This window comes from Canis lupus, chromosome 18, assembly GCF_048164855.1.
Source record: "Canis lupus baileyi chromosome 18, mCanLup2.hap1, whole genome shotgun sequence".
Taxonomy (NCBI): Eukaryota; Metazoa; Chordata; class Mammalia; order Carnivora; family Canidae; genus Canis; species Canis lupus.
Window position 1 is genome coordinate 28655674 of NC_132855.1, and position 11896 is coordinate 28667569.

The 11896-nt window shown below is 43.4% G+C and overlaps 1 protein-coding gene across 2 annotated transcripts in view; it reads right to left on the bottom strand.

The window, feature by feature from the left end:
- Window positions 1-10991, bottom strand: part of HDAC9 (histone deacetylase 9) — a 911611-nt gene extending 900620 nt beyond the window's left edge. The window contains exon 1 of one of the 2 annotated variants that reach the window (XM_072783863.1): window positions 10888-10991. The gene's annotated coding sequence lies outside the window, so the exon portion shown is untranslated. Of the gene's footprint in view, window positions 1-10711; window positions 10862-10887 lie in introns of those variants that run through there. The other variant, XM_072783864.1, reaches the window with a different exon arrangement.
- Window positions 10992-11896: the final 905 nt, after the last annotated feature.

Sequence of the window (11896 nt, forward strand, 5' to 3'; positions counted from 1 at the left end):
AAATTTGAAATCAGAATATCAGCAGACATTAGTACATCAAATACAAACTATTATAAACACTTCATGAACAATGATGATAATAATGATAATGATCAAATAGAGAATGCAAGTTTAAATGGTTTATTAAGGAGAGAAAAGGATTAAAACAATGAGACTAGCAAACACAAGTAAACCTGGGCAATTAAGAAAAAAAAAGTGTATGTAAAACTTATTTGATTAAGTGATCAGTGTCAGACCTATACACTAATAAGGAAATGATAAAAACCCAAATCAAATGATGGGAGATTGAAGGGATGATGACATGCAATGTTGTTGGTCATTTGGGAAAAGAATGAAACAAATTTGATGGAATATATCGACCTGTGTTTAAAGTAATGTAACTCAAATAAATAAGTAAAGTCATATAACCCTTTCTATTTATCCAAAAACAATGACTTCCAAAAACACCAAATTACAACCAAAAAATGTAGCAATGCTGGTGCAATGAGTTTGAGAATGGATGGCACAATATCTGGACCTGAGATGCCTACCAACCTCATGACACTGCTTTATAATTAAAATTAAATAAAAGCAAATTCAGGCTCTCAGCCTAACTACATTTCAAGTGCTCAAAGGTCACATGTGTCTAGTGACTATGACAATTGGAGAACACAGACACAGAATATTTCCATCACCAAAGAAAATCCTATTAGACAGCACTAATCTATACAAGTGCTAAAAGGCCTTGTATATGAAGCGTGAGTTCTAAAAGAAGACATGCACATGCACACATATACACACAAGCAGGAGTCAATAACTCATCCAGTCTTTCTTTCAGAGCATTTATTGAGTATTTCTCATGTAAGAGTTGCTGTGCTAGGCATCTGGAGTCCACAGATTAAACAAAATAGTCCCTGCCCTTAGGAGCTCACAGTGCCATAGGAAACAACAACATATAAAGAGTTGTTCAGTCAGCAAACACTTGTTAGGCATCAACTAACAGAAACACACTTAGTGCCGTAGAATAAAAACAAAAACAGTGAGCACATTCTCCCTGCCTTCAACGGGGCTTCCAATCTAGTCAATGACACAATACAGAGTAAGATGTAAAATATTTTAAGTGGCAATTAATATTTGGAACTATGTATTTCAAACTGAAATCCATGAGTTTAATGCACAGTTTTGTTTTGCTATTTTGGGTTATCACAGGGATGATAATCTAAAAGTATAAAATAAATATAAATATATTCTAATTAATTTCTGAATAAGCATCTTAAAACAAAATAACCACCATGGAGTTTTCATTCCACTTTTTATGATTGGTGTTCTCAATCAGGCAAGTACTAGATGAAGGCAAAATAACATGCAATTTGCTAAATAAATAAAGTCTGATGAGAAAAAAGGTAAGGATGGATCAAGTCACTACATAGTAGCAAGGCATCCAAAGGTAACCTGCACAATAGTGGTTAAAATCATCATCATGTTTGAACGTGAGGCATACATGCTATCTGTGTGTAGTTTGTACACTATCTGTTCTCCATTCCTGTAATCTCTGGATATGACTTACACATTTGTCTTAGAATTCAATAATTTCACAGTGCTGATCACATCTTTAAGAGAACAAAAAGATACTATAGAGTGATCAGGTGATACCTCATTAAAACAGACACTTAAAGATTACTTACTAGTAGAATTTTGTTCATGAATGAAGTCTGATTGACCTGAACCAGCAGTCTTGAAGTTAATATTGTGTGTGTGTGGGGGGGGGGGGGGGGGAGGCTAATCTTATTTTTATAAGGACACTTTCTATCCATTATATATCCATATATATAAAACACAGAAACAGATTAAATAAGAACAAGATCTGAGGCTACATCTTTATATTCTTAAACGCAACACTGGCAGTGTAACTTCAGGAATACATCATTTGTCACAAAATTTAATGTTGTTCTTTTTAATTTCATCAATTCTGTTCACATTTAATGTTGGCTCATTGGTTCTGGTTTTATAATTTGTGAAATCTATAGGTAAAAGTTTTTTCACTTTATTATGTGTTCCTACATACTTACATAAAATGTTTAATAAGAATAGCCTAGGTTCTTACTGCACAGACTCATAGTCTTAGCTAAAATCAGACCATTCTTCCTGTGGTGTTTTATTTGGGAAGGGTGTTCATTAGGAAGCCAAACCTCCCCTTCCCTTCTCTCCATCTAGGCATGAGATGCTATAGATCTCTAGTGGGCCACAGAATTGCAAAGAGACCAAAAAATATGCAAATCATTCCATATAGTAAATATACCATGATACTTCAAAAGTATAAATTAAAGATGCTGTTCTGGGCAAGAAAAATGCAAATTCCTTTAACAATTTTACTCATATAGTAACCTTATTATGAATTTTTTCAATTAATAATAAAATTCAAATTTGTGTAAACCACTGCTATAATCCTAAATACTATAGGAATTCAGAAAAGAATGAGATCACTGTGAGCTACAGTAATCAGATGAAGCATCACAAAAGCAGAGGGACAGAAGTTGGGCACAGAGAAAAAGGAGCACGGAGAAGGTACACCCCCCCCAATGGGTACACTTTCCAAATAAGAACCCAGAGGAGTAACACTCTGATTTTGAGTGGCTACTGACAGTTTCAGAGGTAGCAGTTTCAAAAAAAGCATAAAGAATCCTAGGCTGAAAGAAACTTGGGCTATTCGGTACTCTCTCAATTACAAGTGACAGAAACTCAATTTATGGAAAAACTTCTTGCTCACATAATGTAAAAGCACAAAATCAGCGGTAGATAGAATGGCCTCCAGAATGACTGGATGCTGGAACTGAAAAACTGAAACGTTGCTTTTGTTTGTTTCCCATCTCCTCCCTCCTCCCCCCACACACTCATTCACATCTTGACCTTTCTTCACATGTCAGGCTGGTTGTTTAATATCTAAAACCTAAGTCATGTGCTAGTTCCAAGCTTAGGGCTTATATACTTAAAGCCATACAGCAAGGAGTGACAAGAATTAAAAATGAGGGCAGCCCGCTGGCTCAGCGGTTTAGCGCCCGCCTTCAGCCCAGGGCGTGATGCTGGACACCCAGGACTGAGTCCCACGTCAGGCTCCCTGCATGGAGCCTCTTCTCCCTCTGCCTCTGCCTCTCTCTCTCTCTGTCTCTCATGAATAAATAAATAAAATCTTTAAAAAAAAGAATTAAAAATGAAAAGGTAATAAATATAGGCTAGGTCCAGACTATGAGAGAATCTGTATGCCATGCTAAATAGTCTGGGCTTTCAGAGTCAAATCTGGCCTATGCTAAGTTAGAACATCTAAGTCATATGGAAAAAGATAAGTTTATTTCAGTTTCCTGAGCTGTAACTTGTCAGAGATTAGGTTATTGTAGCTGACCCTAATAAGCCACAGTTGAGTGGTCCATAGGTATGCACCTGACCTAACATAATCCAATCACAGTGCTGCTTTAGGATATTCAGTTTAAAATACTTACATTTTGACTTAAATACCCAGAGAAACCTTAAAGTCTTCCTCATACTGTGCTGGGATGTGGGATACAACTCTGTAAAATTAACCAAATACAGATGAGTCCCACACTGAGCTTGTATTTTGCAGTAGAGCAGCAAGGGAATCTGAGCAAATGATTGCGATCAATGGAACTAGATCCATTTAAAGAAGAGATTTAAGTACATAAAACAGAAGGGAAAAAAAGTAGAAGATCTATGAATAGAATTCAGAGGCACCACAGAGTAGAAAGGGGGACTGAGTAATAGAAGAACAAAGGAAAGAATGTCTCAATAGACTTTTCAAGTAGATCAAAACAGTGGCATCTACTGAAAAAGCTATAGAAAGAACCCTATGACCAAAGAGGCAAGGAGAATTCATAACGCTTCCTAATTGAATTTAATAGAAATCTACATATAGGAGAGAAAGGAGACACAGAGCTTTATATTTCTGCCAAAATGATAAGTAGAAATAAAAATATACAACCTCCACTCCACATTCTTACTTTTAGATGGAAGACAGACCTATAATCTGTACTTCCTGCTGGGAAAAAAGAAGGCACGTTAGCACACTCTCACTCCTCTCTTTAACCCTCATACTCCAGGATCCAGTTCTCACAAGATGAATGAAGGAACCCAAGAGCAATTGTAGGGCCGACATCCACTTCAGTAAGAAAAACAAGTTTTTCCCCTAGAAGCCTCACTTACTGCTTGTGAGTTAGGGATGTGTATTATAAGACTATGGGCTTTGAAATCAGAACCTGATTCAACTCCTGGTGCCACTCATAGGTGAATGACCCTTGGCAAGGTATTTAACCTTTCCGAGTCTCCATTTCCTTGGGAGGGAAGCAGGGGTGGCAGAACCAGGGAAATTGGAACTAGGTTGCCAGAGATGGGAGGCAGATTAGATAAAATCACTCCTGCAAAGTGCTTGGAGCTCCAGCTGTGCTCAATAGAGGACCCTCCCCATGCCCCTACACAACACCTGATACTCATTAGACCACACTGTACAATGGATCTGAGATGGTCTCTGGCTCTGTTCCCTCCTGAAAAATAAGGGGAGGCCAGGTTGGGGACCTCCAAATCATAGTACTAGTTTGTACAAAGATTGGTGGCAGTAGTCCTTTAAAAAAAAAAAACCTTTCATATGTGGAATATATTAAAGGCTAATTAAGTCAATTCCTAGACTAACATGTCTGCTAGTGAGTCATCTATTTAAAGGCTTCTACTCCTTTCTTACCACCACTGTTGCAGGATTCTTGTCTCACAGAGTGAAATAATCTCCCAGGCAAAAGGGTGAAGTGAAAGTTTAAGTGAAGGTGAGAAGAGAAAGGAAAGAGAGAAGCTCTCTGGAGTGAGATGGATCCCCAATAAGTTGCTGCTGAGGGCTTTTATGGTGGGTCTTATATAGAAAACTGACCAGAGAAGTTGGTAAATTTCATGTCAATAACATGGTGGATTTGTAAGTATCATGAGACTATCCCATCTATATTTTGAATGAACCAGGAGTTCTTGCAAATATCATGAGCCCAAACAAGGTGTTCCTTTCTGTCCAGTTAATCTCTAGTAGATTTCTACACACCTGGGATTTCCCAGAGCCTGGTTTCTAGCCCCCTGGGTGAGCCTAGGCACTTAGCCCCCTACCTGTCTCTCCCTACCCAGCCAGCCCTTCCTGTCCCTTACCACCATTCCTAAATGAAGCCTCACTACCCGCATTCTCCTAAATGCTACTAGAGTTTTCTAAGGAGTTGCAGGAGTCCGGCTACTCTCCAGTCCAACTCGGTCTCCAGATGGTCATCATGCCTATCCAAAAACTTCAACATTTCATTAAGCAATCTTTTGCTCACATTTTTTTGTCCTTCTTTCCTTCAGCAATACACATTTGTCATCCTTTAGGGGCCACGAGCAACTGAACCCCATGGTGTTATATGAAGAATACTCTCTTATGATACAGAGCTTACCTTCTACTATGGAAGCTGGTATGCCAACAGAGCAGTATTTTCTCACAAAACAGTTCTGCAGATAGATTCTCAGCACTGTTTTTGACTGAGTGGCTTCTAAGCCAGGTACGTTGACTATTCCAGAGATTCAATGAGTTAGTCAACATGGTAGATACATCCAATAGTCACGTGCTTGTATAGTCCCCTCCCCTTTAGTTTGGGTATGTGACTTGCTTTCAACACAATATGGCAAAGGTGATGGATGTCACAGCCTTGATTAGGTTATGTTACATGACAAAAAGTGATGTGTCATTCCCTTATGTTATAAAAGATTGTCTTCTCATACTAGAGACACAACTCTTAGTTGCTGGTTTTGAAAAGTAGGCTGCCATGTTGTAAGAGTACTTTTGAGAGTGCTACATGGCAAAGAACAGCAGGGTCTCTAAGAGCTGAGAGTGGTTCCTGACAACCAGCAAGAAAATAGAGACTGCAGTCCTACAACCACAAGGAGATAAATTCTTCCAACAATCTAAGGAAGCCTGGAAGCAGATTTTCACCCTAAGTGAGCCTCTGATAGGACTGTAGGTTTAACCAACACCTGGTGAGACCCTGAACACAGTATACAATTGGGCCATACGTGGACTCCTGAGCAATGAAACGGAGATAATAAACATGCCTTGCTTCAAGCTGCTAAATTTGTGGTAATGTGTTACAAAGCAACAGAAAACAAATAGAGTCAATATCCTCTAATACGTTTATTTAATGCTTAACTAAAGGTAACTTCAGTGACTTGCTGCCAAATATCTTGAGTGATATCTGAGTGAACCAAATCTTATCCTTCCTTCGTTAGCCATTTCAAATTCCACTTGTCATTACTGCATTCAAACTAGACTAATCCACACTAATCTCCTTATCATAGATTCTGTAAAAATGGGAAGAAAGTACCATTTCCAGCAATTTCAACTCTACTCAGACTCACCAGCAGCATGCTACACTCTCCCTGGGATAGCAAAGAATATTAAAAATGGGTGTTTTCTTCTCTCTGTGACCTTAAACAGAATCCGTTATATCGAATGACAAACCACACTTGAAAAGTAACTTTTTTTTCCAGCATTTCTTTCACACTTAAAAATGTTTGGATGAACCCCTTCTATAAACCATATATTTATGGAAAGGACGGTAAATAAATAAACGTAGTAGAGAGAGCACCTAGTACCATCGCCTTATTAGAAAATGTTGAAAATATTTTAGCCCAATAAACAAACCTTGCATAACATGTTTTTTTTTTTTCTATGACAACACAATGCTTTCTTCTGCATCATGGATAATGTATTCCACTTTTGAATCTAACAATATAATATCATAAGTCTTGGTTGTTGCAAATCAAGTGGGCAATTACCCTGAAAAATTCTAGTGAGATTCGAAAAACAGGGAATTTGAAAAAATGAAAAGTCATGAGTACCTTCGCCACAAAAGAACAAGTTGCCATCTTTTCTTTTTTGTTGTGTTTTTAAGTCTGATTTATCTAGACACATTATCTACATGAACAGAAACAATCAGATAATTGCATAAACCCTCACTTTGATTTCTGTAAGTTCAGCCAAAGACGCAGAGCTAATGAGAGAAGATGGGTGTCCTGACACCCAGAAAAACATGATCCTTAATCGATATTGGCTGGCTCTGCAGTGGACAGTCCATTACTGTCTTCAGTCAATATCCTATCTTCTCAAAAATCACATTCCGAGTTCTCTCACCAGTGAGCCTGATGATCCTCAAGCTTGATGAATGTGCTGATAAAATTCAAAGCAGCCTTGACTACTCAAAGGACAGTATGCAGTTCATAAGGTAGGGCCAGTGGGGACAGAGAAATGTGCGGCATATGAACTGACAGCAAGAATGACTACCCCTCACAGGTGTGTATGTTTGTTTTAGCATTGGCTCCTGGGGTCACGGTTCTCCCCATCAGCAGGCCACAGTAAGGACCCATTCCCTTATGATCATATTGATGGATATAAAATCCGATCAGCATATCTACAAAGCTAAGCACTTTAAAAATCCAGGAATGTATAAATTTATGAAAATATCATTTAACATAGCCACAGGAGCAGCTTGCTATTACGAACAGAATACAAGAAATATAGATGTTACCCTTAGCTTCACACTGATTCACTAGTGTGTGACCTTGGATCTATCGGTGTACCTGCTGCCTTCTTCTGAAAACGAGAACAATATGTCTTCCTACCTGCCTCTCAAATGTTTTGAAGAATATCTGAGAAAGGTAAGAGTTATAATAACAAGCTAGGAAACAACTGTATAAATCTGCGGATGTGTGCAATAAAAACTAAGTGTGACATCTTTATTGAAAGGAAAGGGCTTCAAACAATAAAAGCCCCCACACCAACTTACACATTAATATAATTACATTTTAAAACAAAAAAAAACCATCGAAGCAAAAATAAAAAGCCACATTTCAGTGTAATAAAAAATGTCCATAACTACAATATTTCACTAATGAGAAGGTACAGATGCTACATACAGAAGGATTTTATGATGTCCATATGTTTCTCAAATGACTCTCCTTGTTAGCTATTTCTCCATATCTCTATTTAAGAATAACCTACACCTTCCCTGCTGAGCAGGTGTAAATTGCAGTATAATATGTTGTAATATTTAAACAAATTCAAAATAGAGGTGATTCTAATGAAGAGAAATGAAAGCCGTGTAACTGTAAAACATCCTTAGATGTTGATATTAATACAAATCTAAATTATGTGTATCACTGTAACTATAGTTAGACAACTTAACCGGTCAGTTGGCTTCATGATTTAAAATTCTTAGAAACCCAAATACATTCCAAACATACCCCAAATACATATAATAATTATTTATATGTATATATATATAGTGGCAGTAACTTCATGAAGCAACTGTCTACCATAATAATGGGCATAGTAGTGGTCATAAAAGTCTGTTACAGTATATAAAAGTCCCTTTTTTATTTCAGAAAGGCCATCATTATTTTTAGAGGATAGCAGTTTAATATGCCAAACACTGTAGCCAAAGAAGTGTTTGGTCTGACTTTCCAATGAAGGCCAGTCCAATAAGCTGAATTGCAGAGGGAAAGAAACAGGAAGACTGAGGTTTAAGAAAAAAAGAGAAAGAAAGAAAGAAAAAAAAAAACACTCCCTTTCCAACCATAAAGTGGTACTTAATTTAAATCTCTTAATTCCTGAATTTGCACAATCCTATATGCATCTAACCATATCCATTCTGAGTGAAGATGATCAATTCAGGAGGAGAGCTGGGAAAGCACCTCTCCCTCTAGCTGGCAGTCTAAAATCAAAGGTCAGACTCAGGATTCCCACTCTATTTGCACCTGTTTGTGACTGAAACCTGAAAACATTCACTTTCTCCTCACACAGAAAATGACATATTCCAAGAAAATTCTCTCTTCTTGAGATCTGCCTCATTCAAACAAAATGGATGAAAATAAATTACAAGAAAGTTTTACAACTGACTACCTTATTTGTCTTTTTGGAAATACAATATTCTTATTAAGTAGTTTTAAATGCAAATACTTTCCAGAAGGCACAACAGTGGTTTGGTCTTTGGGTAATTAAATTGGTCCAAACTGGAATAGCAGTTTAAAAGGAAAAGGAGGACTAATTATTTGTGGTAAAAAGCAAATATATTAAACAACAAGTTTTCAGTCACAGTAATTTCCATAATAAACATCCAAAGTACCAAAGAGTACTTCAAAAGATATCTTTTCCAAACATGATATTTTAATTGTCCTCATTTACTTAACTGCAACTTATTCTGTGCTGTTATTAATTACAGGATTTAAAAGATCTGCAGCGCATCAGAAAATAACATCCAGACCTTTCCAAATGTCAAAATGTTTTCTTTCCAAATAATTTTTTTTTCTTTAGCATACATTCTCCACCTACCTACTCCCTACTCCCTTTCTCTAGCTTTCAATAACGCTCGCAAGATTTGGAAACATGGATTGTACCCTAAATACCTGTAACTCCTAAAGCCTACCCTTTCTGAGACATCTCCACACACCAAGAGTATTTAGTTGTAGGAGTGTTTGGTTGTAGGGTCGTTAGACCCTTTGGGGAGAATACCGTTAACTCTTCACTTTCTTTTTTCCAGGTTAAGTTCAACTTTTTCAGCCCTTCTGACCCACTCCCACATTCTGCATGCACGCACATCAAGAGGCACGCACGCCCAGTGTACGTAAAAGGGGAATATATGTGGACAGCCTCTTTCTCCCAGATTGGAAAATATCACAGTCACCGAACCTAAAAGTTCCTTCTCGGAGACTGCACACACCTCCCGGCAGGGAAAACAAACGCGACGCATCCTTCTGAAATTAGAGCGCAGCAGCCTGGCTGGAGAATTCCCGGGGGCAATCACCTGAGCGGCGCGTCCCCGGCTCCGGGCTGCAGGCCGCCGCTCCGCGCCACCTGGCCTCGGTCTGCAGAGCCGCTCAGTCCCGCTGCACCGCGCGGCCGACGCGCAGGCCTCGGACACCTCGCCGCGGACCGCGGGCCGATGGCTCCGGAGCCCAGCGCTGCCCGCCAGGCCCTCGGGGGACGCCCCCTGTCCTCCGCTGCCTCCCGTCCCGTCCCCACTGTGCCACCCTCGTGGCATTGAATTACCCAGTTCACCTTAATGAGTCTGCGATTTACCCATCTCCTTCCACCGGCTAAGAAACTGATTACATCCCACCCTCCCCCCCCCGCCCCCAGGCGGCTCCGGAACTTTTCTTAAGAGCCTAGAATTCTAAATGTATATAGACTTGGAACTGAAGTCCCCCCCCCCCACGACACATCAAAGGTGCCCCCGCTAAGTACTGCTCCCCTCCAGCAACACGTTGGCAGCGCAAACTTTTCATTCATAACTCGGCTCCTGCATGAGCTGGGTGTGCGCGCGTGTGTGTGTGTGTGTGTGTGCGCGTGTGCGTGTGCGCGCGCTGGGGGCGGCGGTGTCGTGTCGCCGACCCCTCGCCTGGGCTGGTCGCAGCCCACGTCTTCTGGCTTCACCTGGCGCTGAACTTACGACAAAGGTTCCCTTAAAGCCGCCAGCCCCGGGGTTGGGAGACGCAAGGCAGGCAGCGTCGGGGTCCCGCCTGGGATGCTGTAACCTGCGGGAATCCGAGCCGGGAACCCAGCGCTACATCCGGGGCGGGGGGCGGGGGGCGGGGCGGGGGGCGCTGGGCCCCCGATTCCCAGGGCGGGCCCCCGGGCACCCGCCGCGGAGCCGGCCGCGGAGCCACTCACCTCCGCCCGCGCCCGCCGAGCTGTCGCGCCCTCCTGCGCCCCGCGCCGGCGACCCCCTAACTTCTCCCCCGTCTCCAAACAGCCATGTTTCGCGGAGAAGAGAATGGCGAGGCAGAAGCACGGGGGGATTGAAAGTTGACTCGGGGACCGCCGCTGCTCCGCCAGCAGGGACTTACCGGCCGCGACAGGCGCCTGCGGAGGAGACCGCCGCGAGGGTGGCGGGCGCGGCGGGGCCGGCTCGGTGCGCGCTGCGCGAGGTGCGGGACGCGCCGCCGCCGCCGCCGCCGCCGCCGCCGCCGCGGCCACCGCGCGGGGGGCGGGGGGCGGGGGAGCTCGGGAGGGCGGTCGCGCGGCTGCGAGCTGCGAGCTGCGAGCTGCGAGCTGCGCCGGTGGCGGCGCGCGGAGGATTTACTAAAAATAGCAACTCTTGGGGAGGAGGGGGGCGGAGGTGGGAGGGAGACGGAGAGGCCAGGCCAGGAGCCCCTGCGCGGCGGAGGCTGGGCGGGGCCGGTGGGAAGGGAGGCTGGGCGGGCGGCCGGAGACCCGCAGGCCCGGGAGCGGCCCGGGGATGGGGGATGGGGGCGGGGGGGACACCTGGGCGCGCGCGGCCGAGGCTCGAGCAGGGGCGCGCGGGAGGCGGCGGGACCCCGAGAGCCGCCTAGGGGGGAGCGGAGGGGAGCTCGGGGCCGGAGCGGCGACTCCTCGCAGGGGAAGGACCGGGTGCCCAAGAGCACTTGCTTTCTGGAGCGAAACACGCCCCCGCGGGGCGCACGCTGACGGCCCGGGCGACCCGCGCTCCTCCCGCGGGGTCCTCGGCTGCCCGCGGCCCTGACCCGGGGCGCTGCGGGCCGGAGCCGCGGAGCCGGGGCCGCTCAGGTGCGCGCCCCGCAGAGCCCGCGGGTCCGCAGCTCCGCCGCTCGGTGTCGAGAGGAGGGAGCCCTGTGGGGCGGTCCCTGGAGCGGTCCCCCCCCCCCACACACACACACACACACACAACGCTTGCAGCCTGAAGAATCATTCAAGGGGATTTTAAGAGAAAACGCTGCGTTTAGGGGGTTTAAAAAAACCAAATGGGAAATGAGAGGAAATCTGGTGATTGCTATTGGAAACATGATTTAGTTTGTCGCGTTTTAAGGCTGAACAGGGAGCACCATCTGCGCTGAGACCAACCCTGATGGAAGGAAG